The sequence below is a fragment of the Physella acuta genome, unplaced genomic scaffold (genome assembly GCF_028476545.2).
Source record: "Physella acuta isolate Inbredline_101_S28 unplaced genomic scaffold, ASM2847654v3 ptg000050l, whole genome shotgun sequence".
Classification (NCBI taxonomy): domain Eukaryota; kingdom Metazoa; phylum Mollusca; class Gastropoda; family Physidae; genus Physella; species Physella acuta.
Genome location: NW_026731570.1, coordinates 952,727 through 969,899, shown reverse-complemented (window position 1 = coordinate 969,899; position 17,173 = coordinate 952,727). Strand labels below are relative to the sequence as shown.

Genomic DNA, 17,173 nt, shown 5'->3' with positions numbered 1-17,173 from the left:
TTGCTAGGGCAGGGGTCGGCAACCTTTTGAAGCGGAAGAGCCAAAAGTTACAATTTTCAAAATTTCCCTGGTTTTAAAGAGCCACTAACATTTTTTTTATTACAAATATTTTATTTTTTTATTAATATTATTAGTATTTGTTCAATGAGCTGGAGAGCCGCATCTTGATATCAAAAGAGCCGCATGCGGCTCGCGAGCCGCAGGTTGCCGACCCCTGTACTAGGGTTATCGTAAGGTTGGGAATTTATCTATATGAAATTAACATTAAAAAATAGCTTTAGCACCTTGGTTAGGTAATAGAAACAAAGTTCTTATCAGCAATTAAACATGTTTTGATACATATATTTATAATTTTCTAAATTTCACGAAAATCCCGGTTTTATTTATATGAATATATATTATATAATTAAATTTATTTGACACAGTTAACTATAATTAAATACTTAAATGCAATTCTGTTGTTTTTAATTTATGATTAATTTTATTTTAACCCTTAGGTGAGTTTTTATTCAAGGGAATGTACTCCGCATTAAACGACAAAGCCATTGGAGCAATCATGCTGGCTATCTCCCTTACCATTCTCTGCCTGTGTCTGGTCGCCATTGTCAAACTGCTTCACTCCCTTCTCCAAGGCCCAATCGCTCTCATCATCAAAAATTCATCAACGCGGACTTTCACGGAACGCTGGGCTACCTCACCGGATACCTCGCCATCATCATCGGCGCCGGGTTGACCATCATCGTCCAGAGCTCCTCCATCTTCACCTCCACCCTCACCCCGCTCGTCGGCATCGGGGTCATCGAAATCGACCGGATGTACCCTTTGACCCTGGGGTCAAACATCGGCACCACGACCACGGCGATTCTCTCAGCCTTAGCCAACACGGACGGCCTCAGAAACGCGTTACAAGCAGCCTTCTGCCACCTCTTCTTCAACATCACCGGCATCCTCCTGTTCTACCCCATCCCCTACCTCCGCTTCCCCATCCCGCTTGCCAAATTTCTAGGCAACTACGGCCGAGTACCGCTGGTTCGCCATCGTCTACATCCTCCTCATGTTCTTCCTCTTCCCTGCCCTAGTCTTCGCTCTCTCCATCCCGGGCTGGTACGTCCTCCTCGGCGTCCTCGGGCCCGTCTGCCTTCTCTTCATCATCATCGGCGTCATCAAATGCCTGCAGGCTAAACGTCCCCAGAGCCTGCCCAGAAAGCTCCAAGACTGGATGTTCCTACCCCAGCCGCTACGGTATTTAGAACCCTATGATCGCGCCATGCAGAAAGTCTTCATCTGCAAGCGATTCCAGACAGACTCTACGGAGAAGACAGACACTGGGGCCACGTCAGACAGACAAGCTAACGGAGAGTCCAGCACGCGACGTTAGTATGACCACGTGACATTGTTTACAAACAAAGTTCGATTATTAAAAAACTATTTATTCTATGTTATTTATATTTATTACTTGTATATGATTAGATAAATAACATTCGTTTTAGTTCAATATGTATATATAGCATGTATATAGCTTTCAGAATTTTGAATGTCATATATTATTTAAAAGATTTTATCTCGTAATTTTAAAATATATAAAATAAATGTTTAGTAATGTTGAGCTCTGTGATCCTGTCATAAGAATTTTGTAAAATTCTTATGCATTTTTAATAACACGAAAAAGTTGATTTAATTCTAAGATTGCTATCATTGTGTTGTTATTTAAAACTTCCAAAATAACTTTACTGGTCCAAACTTGAGGCAGTTGTTGTGATAATAGCATATCGTACTAGGTATTTGAACACTCTGTCTTTGTACCAATTTGTATTGAGTTGTCTTTTGACGTGTTCGTGATTTCAATGAGCGTCGATGTTACGTTCATCGTGGCCAACTTAAGCCACCTAGGCCACTTTTATGGAAAAACAAACGTTGGGCCACTTTTATGGAAAGGCAAACATTGGGCCACTTTTACGGAAAGGCAAACCTGGGCCACTTTTATGAAAAGGCCACTTTGCATAGCCCATTTAAAACACTTCAAGCATGACGCTCGTTGACACAAAATGTACGAACAGATCTAGGAATAGAAAAAAAAAACAACTTTCGATTAAGTAAGATGCCAATTAGTGCCCCCCCCCCCCACCGAATATTTTTGACGGCGTGGTCGGACTGTTGAGCACACAACTGCTAACACCTCTGATGGGTCCATGACTCAACTTACGGAAATAAAGGAGGCAGGATATACTAATGAACACACAGAGGTCACAGAATCAGGTGAACTTTACTTCATCTACCTCATTGACCGCCTTGTTTTATAGAGTAACTACTTTTATTTTATTATTTAAAAGGTGCGAAGCGCTAGACTGCCAGTGTTTCTTCCAGACTAGGGTGAAAACTAAGCATAGTCAATGTACACGGACCACATAGACCCCAAAAACAGTAAATTGTGTGAAAACCTGGAACAATTACTAACTAACATATACAACCAAAATGACATTATTTTGTCCGGGGACTTCAATTTCGTGGAAGACAGATTAGACATTGTAGGGCCAAAAAACATTATTCGAAACCGCTTAACCGCAGACAAACCACACGCCGATTCAATCAACAACATTAAAACATATTTCAATTTAGTTGACACATACAGAGCGCATTATCCACACATAATGCAAACCACCCACGGAAATAACACATCTGGGAATAGATTCCGTCTAGACAGAATTTACGCCCCAGTGAACATGAAAATCAACAAAGTAGAACACCTATTCTCCAAGGTCCTATCGCTCTCATTCACTATTAATAGACGAGCGCTACACAAAAGCATAAAAGACATAATACAATTTTACAGACAGTCATCACCAAAATTTAACTAAATCCAACATTGGGACGATTTTAAATATGACATTAAGCGGATATCCGTTAAATATGCGTGTTGCATTAATAGCGTTAGGGCCCACATAGAAACTAAACTAGAAAAAAACAACAAAGCATGCTTAAGGGAAAAAGAACAATAACAAAGAACAAATAGACTGAATAGAAACGGAACTTTCGAAAATACAAGAATATAAATATAGAGGGACACAAATCAGAAGCAAAACATAGCAGATAGGCTCGGAAAACCAAACACACCACACTCTCATACTAGAACAAAGCATACAAAGTTCAAAACAAATCAAACAAATAATGGACGAAAACAACCAAGAGACCGCTGAACCAAGAACGATTTTAAAATCGACCCGCGCTTTTTATTTAATTTATACATAATCTTTTCCCCTTCGTGCCCAATACACAAAAGATCGTGTTTCAATCACCTCGACATACAGGGAGATAATGTGGTCAGTACTAAGCCTATCCGCCTTAGTTATCTAAGGTGCGCCAGGTACCCATCAGAGCTGGGTGAACTCACGGAGCCCAACAGAACTGAGCCCGGAACTCGAGATATTCGGACTAGCACAGGGGTCGGCAACCTTTTGAGCCGAAAGAGCCAAAAGCTACACTTTACATAAGTTCCCAGTTTTTAAAGAGCCACTAACGTTTTTCTTTCAATATTTTGGAATTTGATTAGGATTAGACATATACATTTGATTTTTTGTTTGAAATAAATAGCTTTAGATATGAAAGAATATTTTTACTCTAAAAACATACTAATATTTCGCACAAAACATATTAAAGCATTTTAGCTAGCTCTGCTATGATAACATTAGTAATTAAATAATATAACTATACGACTTTCCTAAACCCCTTTAGAAGTCAATGACTGTTTTTTTTTTTTTTTTTCTTTCTTTACGGACTCCACTGGCTCAGGACGTGTCTCCTAAAGCCAGGCAGATCTCAGCACGACCAACTCCGACTACTGGCTTGGGTATCGGTCGCTTCTGTCTTTGGTTCTCACCGGGCTTATCTTCCACCCCAATGAACGCAGGGTAAACTCGTACCCCACCGTCCAGTACCCGGCTCAAATCTGGGATGCTAATAACTAAAAAACCACTTCACTTAGGTCATAATAAATACATACTGACCGATAGAGAAATGCATTCTCGATAAAAAAAAATAGTCCCCATTTAACGATATTCGAAAAAGTCTGCACTTGGGCTATGACAAGCATGGAATCGTAGCCATGATGCCCAAGCGGCTGACAGCTGTCTGTATACTGCTACCTCACCTTCTCTCATTGTTCTCTGATGGATGTTTTTATCCTGTTTAAAGTTATTTTTCTTTATACTATTTAAATGAGTTTTGAAAATAATATAAAATATTTATTAATATTTGTGCATGGAACTGAAGAGCCGCATCTTGGCATCAAAAGAGCCGCATGCGGCTCGCGAGCCGCAGGTTGCCGACCCCTGGACTAGCAGTAGAAAGCTTTGTGTTTAGTATTATAGCTTAAAAAGAGTACTGTTACTTTTGTAATTTAGCGATTGTGAAAGCTCGTTAATATATAGGGTATTAGACATTTTTTTCTCTACTAGTTAGCCTTAGATAAAGAAATAAATAAAGCACCGTTATACAAATGATGCAATCCGTCACATTGTCATATAATCCGGAGGTCTATTAAACCACACCCAGAAGAACAAGACTCCCCCACCCCAACTAATCCAAACACCCCCACTCAACTTATTCACAGTAACCCAAATCGCACGTAGATTTATTTATATACACACACACTCAAATAATTTCCTTTGTCTACACTACAACACAATATGCTAATTTCCCCCACACCTAATTCTCCAACACAAAATTGTCCCGCACTAAATTCTCCCACTCTAGACTCCCCCACAAAAAAATTTCCCACACTAAATTTTACCGCACTAAATTCTCCCACACTAAATTTTGCATCACTAAACTCTCCCACACTAAAAATCTCCCAAAGCTAAACTCGATACAAAAATAGTCTCTACCAAAATCACCGAAACATTCAATTCCCCCTTACTAGATTCCATCGCACACTCCTCTTCCCCCCCCCCCACCCCACATGGAACTAAACGCTGACAGAGAATATTAGTGTTAGTCCCGAGAGTGCAGCATGGTGTAACACAGTTCACAGCGGTTTGCTCTCGTCTTTTGTTTGAGTCAAAATATCTCGGGGGGTGGAGCTTTTATGTTAAGGGAGAAAACAAATAGTGAGTTTTTTTCAAGGGAGGTAATCTTAAAATTAAACGATAATATGAATTGAAAAAAAATAATAATATATTTCTAAAAAAAAACAAGTAAACAAACATTAGTATAAATTATAGAAAATTAAAATATGAAAATGTTTTTAAAAACTTTGGTGATTAATAACAAAATGTTAATGACAACTCCTAGTAATTGTTAGTTGTTAATCGAATAATTAGAAGTTACTTATATCAACCAACTTTAATATTATTACCGAGAAAACGTTTCAAGCGGTTTTAACAAGTGAATGAGTACCGTCTAAATAATTTTTATTTAACAGTCAGTTAAGATCCAAAGATGGCTCGTACTAGGTAGTCCAAACTGAAATTAACTATTGATTGCAGATTTCTGGAGTGAGTATGTCATGAAAGAACCTTTAATTGTAAGGTCTATGCCACAAATTTTATAAAAATATCTCAATAATTAAAAAAGTTATGCGATTTTTAAAAAAGCAAAATTTGGTAAAAAAACATTATTTTCAAAAAGTGCCATTTTTGAGAACCCATATTTTTTAAACTAAATAACATAGAAGTGTAGAAATTGGTAAAGTTGCTGCAAAGTTTGTAATATATATGCCCAATTTTTTTCAGTCATCTAAAATGAGTCTTTCTAAGGTAAAAAAATAATTGAAAATGACAAAAATGCGTTTTGGTCACTTTTATTTTCATAAAAAAAAAAATTCAAATTTTTTTTTTTTGCTTTGGAATAACTCTAAAACTATTGTGTTGGTAACATCAACGTGGAAAAATGTGTTAATTATTTTCAAAAATCACATGAGTTAAAATATTATTTTAAAAAATACCACAGTTATCTAGTGCAGGAGAAACAGAATCAAAATTTAGTAGAGTAAATGTAATGTAATGTAGTTTAATAAAGACGTGATGCCTACAAGTGATGCAGCAGTTGATGCCACATGCTTTGGTTTCTTTTCAAACCTGATAACTGCTTTGGGGGAACAGTTTTGGGGGAACATCTTTGTACGTCTTGTTTCCCTCAACCATGATGTTGTGGAGCATCAAGAGTAAGTAATATGTTTTGGGAATTGTAGGGGGGAGTGGGGTCTTGGCCTTCTTCCCTTCCCTTGTAAGGAAAGTTCTGGATAGGCCACCGTAAATGTCTCCAGCTATGGAATAAACAATTGATTTAATGATTAATAAAATATAATTAAATTTACTACTAGCCTATTGTGTATGCCTACTATTTGTCCTATGACTATAACTGGAAACATATGAAGAAGCCTGAAAACACCTTTTTGTTAAAAGTAATTTATACTTTATATATATTTTTAAGAGTAATTCTACTGAATGAAATTTGAAATATTCGTTGTTTGTGCCACACTGGGTGAGATATCCAATGATGAAGGTGCCATACTGTGGTTCTCAACATCCTATAGGACAACTTAACTGTCCTTCATTGTTACTACTATATGCATATAAAATAAATAAATAATGAGAAATACTACTAGTACTACTTACACAAAGGCCTACAAGTAATATAACATTTAAAACTAAGTCACAACATGTACAATCTTAATAAATTACCATCTAAAAATTGATCTGGTACATTTTATTACGGAGACTGGCGCAGACCATTTCACATTATTTAGCAGGGGAATCAGAATCAGAGTACACAACAGAAAATTAAAAAAAAATTATCACAATAGTCCTTAAAATTTTGTGTCTTTTGTTTTAAATAAATTGATAAAAATGTATAGTTATTATAATTATAAATTTATTTTGTGTTTCATTAATATTTTATAAGTATTTAACCTTCGTTCCCTGTAAATAATTGAGTTCGTCCACATAATAACCAGGATTATCTGGTGGCCATTTTGAACGTGTCGATTCATAATTTTGACGTGATAGTCCAGATAAACTGTAGTAATACGACCCTATCATTAATTCAATTCGATAGATTTTAAAGAATTAGTAAACACTAGCATCTAATAGTTAAGTGCATCCATATTTTAAGTCCCTAGAATGTCCTGAATTAAATAGCTTCACGTCTAAACACACCCTGTGTACAAGCGTAGTTCACACGCCTAAACCGTGGACTAGTAGCGTTCAAATTTACATTAATACAGAGGCGTAGCGAAGGGGGGGGGGGGGGGGGCGGGGGTGGGGACATATGACTCCGGGCCCCGACCTTAAGGGGGGTATAAATGAAAAGTTCGAGGGGGGGGGGGGGTGCAAATCGAAAGTTTGAGGAGAGGTGCAAATCGAAAGTTTGAGGGGGGGGGGGCGGGTGCAAATCGAAAGTTTGAGGGGGGGGGGTGCAAATGAAAAGTTCGAGAGGGGTGCAAATCGAAAAGTTTGTCCCCGGAGGCCGGGTAAGGTCGCTACGCCTCTGCATTAAAATGGAAATGAAACTTTGAAAATGATACTTACAACTTGTTTGAAGGCTCTAGCAAGGGTAAAATCCGATTAACATCATCGGTCGTCAACCTTTAAAACCGTTCGGCGAGCTACTCACCCGGGGCTGAAAGTTGAAACGAGGGTTATATGCTTATTGAGGGCACGGCTTCGCGACCGTAAATCAGAAATACTTGAATTTACAACACAAAGTAGTTATAAAAGTGAACTTTACATTGGTGTAAAAATTGAAGCAGAATTAGTTTGTTTTCGTGTATATATTATAACTTAAAGTTTAAAAACTGATTTTTTAAAATGAAAAAAGCAAGTTTTTTTATTTCAATTTATACATCAAACGATAGACTAGAATTCGCTCTTTAAAAGGACATTAAGATTATGCTTCTACGATGCATCGTAGCGAAGCCGCAACCAAATGAAACAGTGTGGGGTCGATCGGTACTCGCAAAACGGTGAAATTTGTTCACGTAACTGATACTTTTCAAACAAATATAAAACACATTCAAACATGTGTTACAGATATAACAATACCAGATTACGACAGATAAAGACTTATACTTTATTGACATATAATTTTTATTCTTATAGCACAACTAGAAGTAGTGAAATTATTTTTTTTTTGAAAACCGCAAAAACGGACCCTAAAACGCACTTTTTCGCCAGTTTGGACTACCTATTTAATGTTGCTGATTTAGTCGGCGTGTGGTTTGTCTGCGGTTAAGCGGTTTCGAATGATGTCTTTTGGTTCTACAATGTCTAGTTTGTCTTCCACGAAATTAAAGTCCTTTGGGGTTGGTCGTGTTGGGGTTGGCCGTTGGCCGTGTAGTTCTCTGGATAGTATCAGTTTCAATATTGTGTTCATTTTCTTTGCTTAGTAAATTATCTTTTATATATATATATATATATATATATATATATATATATATATATATATATATATATATATATATATATATATATATATATATATATATACTTTTTTTTGTGACATTTTTATTAGTAAGAGCCATTTATGAAAGATACATTTATAGAAAACAACAAAGTACGATAAAGCGATTTCTTTCAGTTTCAACACCCTTGTATCAAATTCATTTTATTACATTTACTGTTCAGTGTTCGGTGTATCTTTCGATGTTAGAGTTAAAGATATGCTAAATATCAACTTACCCAAAGTCCAAAGTAAAACCCATCACACCCACCGTAGATTTATTTATATATACACACACACTCAAATAATTTCCCTTGTCTACACTACAACACAACACAATCATTTCTCCCACACTAAATTCTCCCACACTAAATTCTCCCACACTAAATTCTCCCACACTAAATGCTCTCACACTAAATCAGGGGTCTCCAAACTTTTCAGTCTGAGGGCCGCATTAACTATCCAATTTCAGTTCGGGGGCCAGTTTCTTCAAGGCATGTCTTTGATTTTTCTGGGCAAAGTTCCTCAGCCATCACCAACAAACTGTTTTCCGTGGACAAAAAGATCTCCGAGGGCCGGATGAGAGGACTTCGCGGGCCGCATCTGGCCCGCGGGCCGTAGTTTGGAGACCCCTGCACTAAATTATCCCACACTAAAAATCTCCCAAATCAAAACACGATACAAAAGTCTCCACAAAGGTGTAACACAGTTCATAGCGGTTTGCTCTCGTTTTTTTTTTTTTTTTTATGTCAAAGTACCTATCTCGCATTGGAACTTTTTTGTCAGGGGAGAAAACAAACAAACATTTTTTTTGATGGGAGGTAATTATAAAATTAAACGATAAAACAAAAAGAAAAAAGTATTAATATATAATAAACTAAAAACAAGTAAATAAACGTTAGTATTAATTATAAAAAAATTAAGTTACAAAAAATGAATTAATACTTTTGGTGATTAATAACAGTATGTTTATAACAACTTGTAGTATTTGTTAGTTGTCAATCCAATAATAAGTAGTCATTAGTACCAACCAACTATGATATTTTTAGCAAGAAATTTCATTTTATAAAACACCCGCTCATTTGTAGTCTACTGATCTTAACTAAATCTACTTAACCATCTAAAGTAGGGGTCGGCAACCTGCCCCTCGCGAGCCGCATTCGGCTCTTTTATTGTGAAGATGCGGCTCTAATAGTTTTTATTATTATTTTCAAAACTCATACAAATATAGTTCTGCAACACTCGGTAATGAACGATAAAATAATAAACAATAAACACCCGCTATTCTATTAGAATATTTAGTTACGCCATATTTCAATGTACTTCCTATTAACTTGTCTATCCCAAATTTCAACATTCAACTTCGTGGTGGATATCACAAAGAAACTAAACGAGCTAAATCTAAAACCACATGGACAGGAAAACCCAGCCTATGCCTTGCTCGGAGAAGATGATTGTTTCGAAAAAAAATTACTTCATTTTGTTGAAGACCCGGAGTGCGGTAAATTACTTATTTCGAAAAATCTGAAAAAAATATCATGATAAAACCAACGCTACTATTAACATGAATCACTTCAGCATTACTATAAACAAAATGAAGGATGGTTTCACTGAGAGATTTGAGCAATTCAAAAGGAATGCAAGTACTCTGACGTTCATAGTAGATTATATCAAGTCAAAAACAAATGAAATTAACTTTGAGCTATTTGGCAAAGTATGCTGGTTCGCTTTAAATTAAATTGCTAGATTTGAAAACCAAACATTTGTGGAGCGGTAAGTTCACAGATCTCAAGAGCAAGTTAGATGATTTGGAGGTCCAGTACCACAGGCAGGTTTCGCTGTAGAACTGGACAGCTCCAAAAGAAATGCCGCGAGTTCAGGCCCTATTATGTGACGCATGGAATAGTCTTTTAGGATGCTACAGTAAGGTGAACAAGTTGGCATTTGGAGTGCTGACGATCTTCGGGTCAACATATTCATGAGAGCAAGCGTTTTTTTTGCATGAATATAATACAAAGTATATAAGCCAACTAACAAATAAAAGTCTAGAGGCGTGCTTGAAACTGAAAACAAGTTATTAGTCAGGTTTTAACAAACTTTCAAAAGGCATGCTAGGCCAAACTGTTGTAATTAGTATTCAATATTTAAAGATACATACTTTGATTACTGATTTTATTATTCTAGCAAAGCTATATAAAATCCTTTGATACTTTTTCTGCGAAACGTGTATGTTTTTTTTAAAAATAAATATTATGTATATATATATATATATATATATATATATATATATATATATATATATATATATATATATATATATATATATATATATATATATATATATATATATATATATATATATATATATATATATATATATATATATATATATATATATATGTATGTATGTATGTATGTATATATATATATATATATATATATATATATATATATATATATATATATAATTATATATATATATATATAACCCTAAACAAATATAATATTGAAATAAAAATGTAAGTGGCTCTTTAAAAACTGGGATATTTGGTAAATTATAACATTTGGCTCTTCCGTCCCAAAAGTTTGTCGACCCCTGATGTAGATCCATAACAGATACTACACTTTGATCTTAGCCCAGGGGTCGGCAACCTGTGGCTCTTTTGATGTCAAGATGCGGCTCGCCAGTTCAATAATTGTATTTTTTTATTTGCATAACTAATAAAAATATTATACTTTAAAAAACAACTTGAAACAAGATAAAAAAACATTAAGAATAGGTGGAGTAGAGCGTATACAGCAGCTGACAGCTGCATGGACACAAGGCCCAGCTCCACAACTGTGCTGTAGCCAGCCCCATGGCAGTGGCTCCGTCCTTTTCAATACCGAAGTGTAATTTTTAAAATAAATATTTTCAATACTAATTGTTATTTCATTCAGAAGTCACGTTTTATGTGGAAGTGTGCATCAATTTGACTTTAGTGACTTAGTTTTTTAGTTATTAACTTCTAAATTGGGTAGGAATAGTGCTATAATTAAATAATTTGATTTTATTTTCCTAGCAGAGCTGGCTAAAATACTTGTTTTGTGCGAAAACATGTGTATGTTTTTATATGAATTTTATTTCATACTTAAACCCATTTTTTTAAAATCTATTTACCTAATCTTAATCAAATACCATAATGTTAAAAAAAAAATATTGTTAGTGGCTCTTTGAAAACTGTAAAATCATGTGAATTTTTATTTTTGGCTCTTCAGCCTCAAAAGGTTGCCGACCCATGTCTTAGCCCAGGGGTCGGCAACCTGCTCCTCGCGAGCCGCATGCGGCTCTTTTGATATCAAGATGCGGCTCTCCAGCTCCTTGAACAAATACTAATAATCTTAATAAAAAAATAAAATATTTGAAATAAAAAAATGTTAGTGGCTCTTTAAAACCAGGGAAATTTTGAAAATTGTAACTTTTGGCTCTTCTGCTTCAAAAGGTTGCCGACCCCTATCTTAGCCAAAAGGCCGAGAAGCGATAAAAAAAAAATTCGCCGACATAAGGCCACTGAATAAAATATGGAAAAGAAAACAGAGTGTTAATAAACTTCTTGGTATAAATATTACAGCTGGTTGAAACTGGTTACATTTAGTTATTGGATTAACATTAAAAATTACTGGTAGTCGTAATTAACACTGTGTTATAAATTACCAAATGTTTTATAGAAGTTTTTAAAATTTATTTATCTATAATTAATACTAAAGTCAGTTTACTTGATTTTTGTTTCAAATATTATTACTTCTTTTTAACTTCTTTTTTTATTTTAATTTTATAATTACCTCCCTTGAAAAAAAGGTTGTTTGTTTTCTCCCCTGACAAAAAAGTCCCACGAGTGAGTTACTTTCCAACAAACAAAAGACGACAGCAAACGTCTGTGAACTGTGGGGGAGTTCAATGTTCGGGTGATTTTGGTGGAGATTATTTTTGTATTGAGTTTAGATTTGGGAGATTGTTGGTGTGGGAGAGTTTAGTTTGCAAGAATATAGTGTGGGAGAATTTAGTATGGGAGAATTTAGTGTGCAAGAATTTAGTGTGGGAAAATTTAGTGTGGGAGAATTTAGTGTGGGAGAATATAGTGCGGGAGAATTTAGTGTCGGAGAATTTAGTGTGGGAGAATTTAGTGTGGGAGAATTTAGTGTGGGAGAATTTAGTGTGGGAGAATATAGTGCTGGAGAATTTAGTGTCGGAGAATTTAGTGTGAGAAAATCTAATGTGGGAGAATTTAGTGTGCGATAATTTAGTGTGTGAGAATTTAGTGTGGGAGAATTTAGTGTAGTGCTAATTCAAAGTGTATTGCTAATTCAAAGTATAATAACGTGAAATTTGCGTTTAATTTTTGTAAAAGAAATAATAAAATAACGACGCTCATGACTTGACCTAATTTCTAAGAAAATGTCTTTAATTAAAAAAAAAACAATTTTTTGGGGGTGTCTGTTCTCTGTACATGTTATTGGCTTTTAGAGTGCTCACGCTTCGTGTGATGTTCGACTTACTACATCACTTTAACGTGATCTTGGCTAAACATATTTTCCACGTGATCCAACTTAGGTTAAGTTTATCTTATCTTAGGTCGTAACGTGACACTGACATGACATTATTTTAACGTGATCCGATGTTAAATACTACTACGTCACTTTAAAGTAAATGTGGCGTATATACAAGGTACGGCGTGAGACTACATTTAACCTGATATAACTGACGTGATCCTTTTCGCGGTGATTATGTGACTAATATTTCTCAAATAGAATATTAGTTAGTCATACACACGATAGGGGTCTGCGTGGTCGAAAAGTCTCCAGTTCGAACCCTCGCGCAAATGAGGTTCGTTAGCTGGGGACAGCCACTCTTCAAGGAGAGACAACTCTAAAATCAAACAACTGCTGTCTTGTAGTTTGTTCTTGGTTAGTCAAAGGTTATGGAAGTAAATCAAAAAAGAAAAGCAGGCTGAAATCGGAATCAACAGCCTATCTGGCGTATAACCATGTGACACGTATACTTAATTATGCTGGAGGGGATCCCTTCCCACACTAAAATTAAGCACGAAGAAGAAAAGAAGATACACACGATAAACTGATAACCACACGAACCTTTCTTCATACTAAAATAAACCTAACAAAACTTCAACCTAACATAATACTAACATGAACCTACTATAAACTAGCACAAACATAACTTGAAGCTAGCATGTGGCTAATATGAAATTATAGTCCAAGTCATACATAACATGAACCTAATTTGAACCTAATTTGATCTATAATGAACCTACCAATGGCCTAAAAGCGGAGTTAACTTGAACCTAACATGAACTTATTATGAACTTAATTGAATGCTAGCAGGTTGCTTATTTTTACACCTTAATTGAACGTAACACGAATTACTAAATTGCAATCGATATTAAAGTAACAAGAACCTAAATTGAATTAATCATAAACATAACATGAATCTAACACAAACCTAACATAAACCTAACGTGAACAATACATAAACTTATGAACCTAGCATAAATCTATAAATCTTACATAAACATATGCACCTAACATAAACCTATGAACCTAACATAAACCTATGAACATAACATTAACGAAACATAAACCTAACATAAACCTATAAACCTAACATGACCCTAACATAAACCTATAAACCTAACATAAACCTACTATGAGCCTAACATGAACCTAACAATGACATGAACCTGACATAAACCTATCATGAACCTATCATGAACCTAACATATACCTTAGAACCTTACATAAACCTATCAACCTAACATAAACCTATCAACCTAACATAAACCTATCAACCTGACATAAGCCTAACATAAACCTATGAACATAACATAAACCTATGAACCTAACATGAACCTGACATAAACTTATCATAAACCTATCATGAACCTAACATAAACCTAACTTAAACCTAGCATAAACCTATGAACTTAATATAAACCTATCATGAACCTAACATAAACCTATCAACCTAGCATAAGCCTAATATAAAACTATGAACCTAACATAAACCTATTATGAACCTAACATGCACCTACTGTACTCCCATATCCACCTCTATTTTCCCACAAAATGTTACATACTTGAATTGGTCCATTGGTCAATCTTAGACCTAAATGGAGAGCCGTTCTTGACATCAAAGGAGCCGCATGCGACTCACGAGCCGCAAGTTACCAACCCCTGCACTAACATATTATGTGAGACTTCTTTTTTTGTTTGGGTTTAATAGATTTCCTTCCACACAGTTCACTCCCTTAGAGCCAGGAGCTAGCTGTGTGTGTAGGTTGCAAGCTAAAATATACATGTAATACATATGTAATACATAGAATTGCATACAATTTTCCAATATGATAATCTTACACAGGTTCTATATTGTAGCTAATACAAAACGTTTACAAGAGAGGTTAAATAACAATATCCAACCCTTTCAGATCGCTTATTAACTGTCAAATCATTCTGGATGCTTTCTTATACTTTCTTGTTCCTCCTGAGACAAGAGATTAAAATGGTGTGCTATCAATGATTAAGAATGCCTGATGGCGACAGGAGTCTATCACAAAAGCAACACTTGATGATTGGTGATTTCGCTTGTTCGTTCGTCAGATTGGGGTGTACCATTTGTTGAACTAAGGTCTGTTGTTGCAGTTACTTTGACGATTGGTGATTTCGCTTGTTGGTTTGTCAGATTTGGGTGTGCCATTTGTTGCTGCGGAGTGACTGATACTCTTAGTGGTTCTGTTAAATTTTCCAGTAAGGGTGGTTGTTGGTCCGGTACTTGATTTCTTTGATAGCACTGGTTTGTCCAATGTTGTAAGGACCAGCATGTCTGGCAAGCTTTTGTTTCCTTCCTTGTTAGTGTGTGGGATTTTGTTTACTGTTGGTTCCTTTTTGCTGATAATTCCTAGAGCTTTGAGCAGGGTGTCATCTCTGAGTGCCGGGGGAGCCCATCTTAGTGTACCGTTGATTTTGTCCTTATGGTAGATCGTAACGTGTAGTGAGTAAGGTCCGTACTGTATGGTTGTGTTGTCCAGTTCAGCCATGTTGAACTTTTCGGACGAAAAGAACCATGTGTCTCCCCGTCCGTAGTTCATTAGCAAAATTTGGTGTGGGCTGTTGAGTTGGCGGATGATGTGTCCACGTAGATTGGCACGGCCGTTAGCTTGAATGACTACCTGCATGACTGTACTTGGTGTTGGTTGAGTCGAGAAAAGATCAGGGCTTTCTTCATCAGGCAGTTCAATTATGAGGGTTGTTGATTGATCGGTTGACTTCGCTGTATCTGAAAAGGATTGGGCCCGTGGTTTCATTAAGCCACCCAAACAGTAGTGCGGGTGGCTCCTCCTCCGGTCTTTCGACCTAGGGGGAACATCCAAGGGCGCAACCCCTTTGCTGGCGGTGACAATTTTTTCAAATTTCGACTTGGAGGATGACATTGGTGAAAATGAGGTGAGATGTATGTTTGTTTGTTTGTAATCGAGGATTACAAAGAAATATATAGAAGCTTCACGTATTTTTTTTCTCTGTATATGTTTAAAAACATGTATAATATATGTGATGTTTAAATTAATATACATAAACGTTCAGTAGTATCTTAATGATATCAAATTAAACTTAAATTAAAGGTCGTGTGGCTTTATGAGTGTTGAAAATAATAATAATAATAATAATAATAATAATAATAATAATAATAATAATAATAATAATAATAACAATAATAATTATTATAATTATAATTATAATTATAGTTATAATAATTTTAATAATAATAATAATAGTAATAATAATAATAATAATAATAATAATAATAATAATAATAATAGTAATAATAATTATAATTACAATAGTAATAATAATAATAATAATAATAATACAAATAATAATAATAATAATAAAGATGTCAAATTCCTTTTATGTGTAATATTAAAATTTGAGAAAATTCCATGTTACAAACAGAACAGAATGCCGGGTTACAGTTTTTGCTTTTGGATTACCTAAAAGGGGAGATGACTCCTTCAGTCTCATATGTTAAAATATTAGGAACATTCATAAAGAGTGATAAGTCTATATACAAAAGATGTGAACAATAAATAGGATAGTCACTACCGGCAGCCTTAATGTAAAAATGCAGTTACAGAAAGCAGTAATATTATGCCCAAGTATTATCAATAATATTATTTATATTAAGGTTTGTAAATATTCCATGTTTCAAACAAAAGAGTATGGGGTTACAGTTTTTAGTTTTGGGTTACCTAAAATGGGAGATGACTCCTCCAGTCTCACATGTTAAATTATTAGGAACACCAGGCTTAGTGATTTACATCTTAGATGCCTAGCATTCATAAAGGGTGATGAGTATATATATACAAAGGATGTGTACAATAAATAGGATAGTCACTACCGGCAGCCTTAATGTAAAAATGCAGTTACAGAAAGCAGTAATATTATGCCCAAGTATCATCAATAATATTATTTATATTAAGGTTTGTAAATATTCCATGTTTCAAACAAAAGAGTATGGGGTTACAGTTTTTAGTTTTGGGTTACCTAAAAGGGAAGATGACTCTTCCAGTCTCACATAATCAAATATTGGGAAAACATTCATAAAGAGTGATAAATATTTAAAAGGAAATTGTATACAATAATAGTATTGTCACTACTGGCAGAATCAATGTAAAATAAATCGGGAGTTATC

General features: G+C 35.1%; 1 pseudogene; it reads left to right on the top strand.

The window, feature by feature from the left end:
- Window positions 1–517: 517 nt before the first annotated feature.
- On the top strand, window positions 518–1,378 carry LOC131945878 (sodium-dependent phosphate transport protein 2B-like; annotated as a pseudogene).
- Window positions 1,379–17,173: the final 15,795 nt, after the last annotated feature.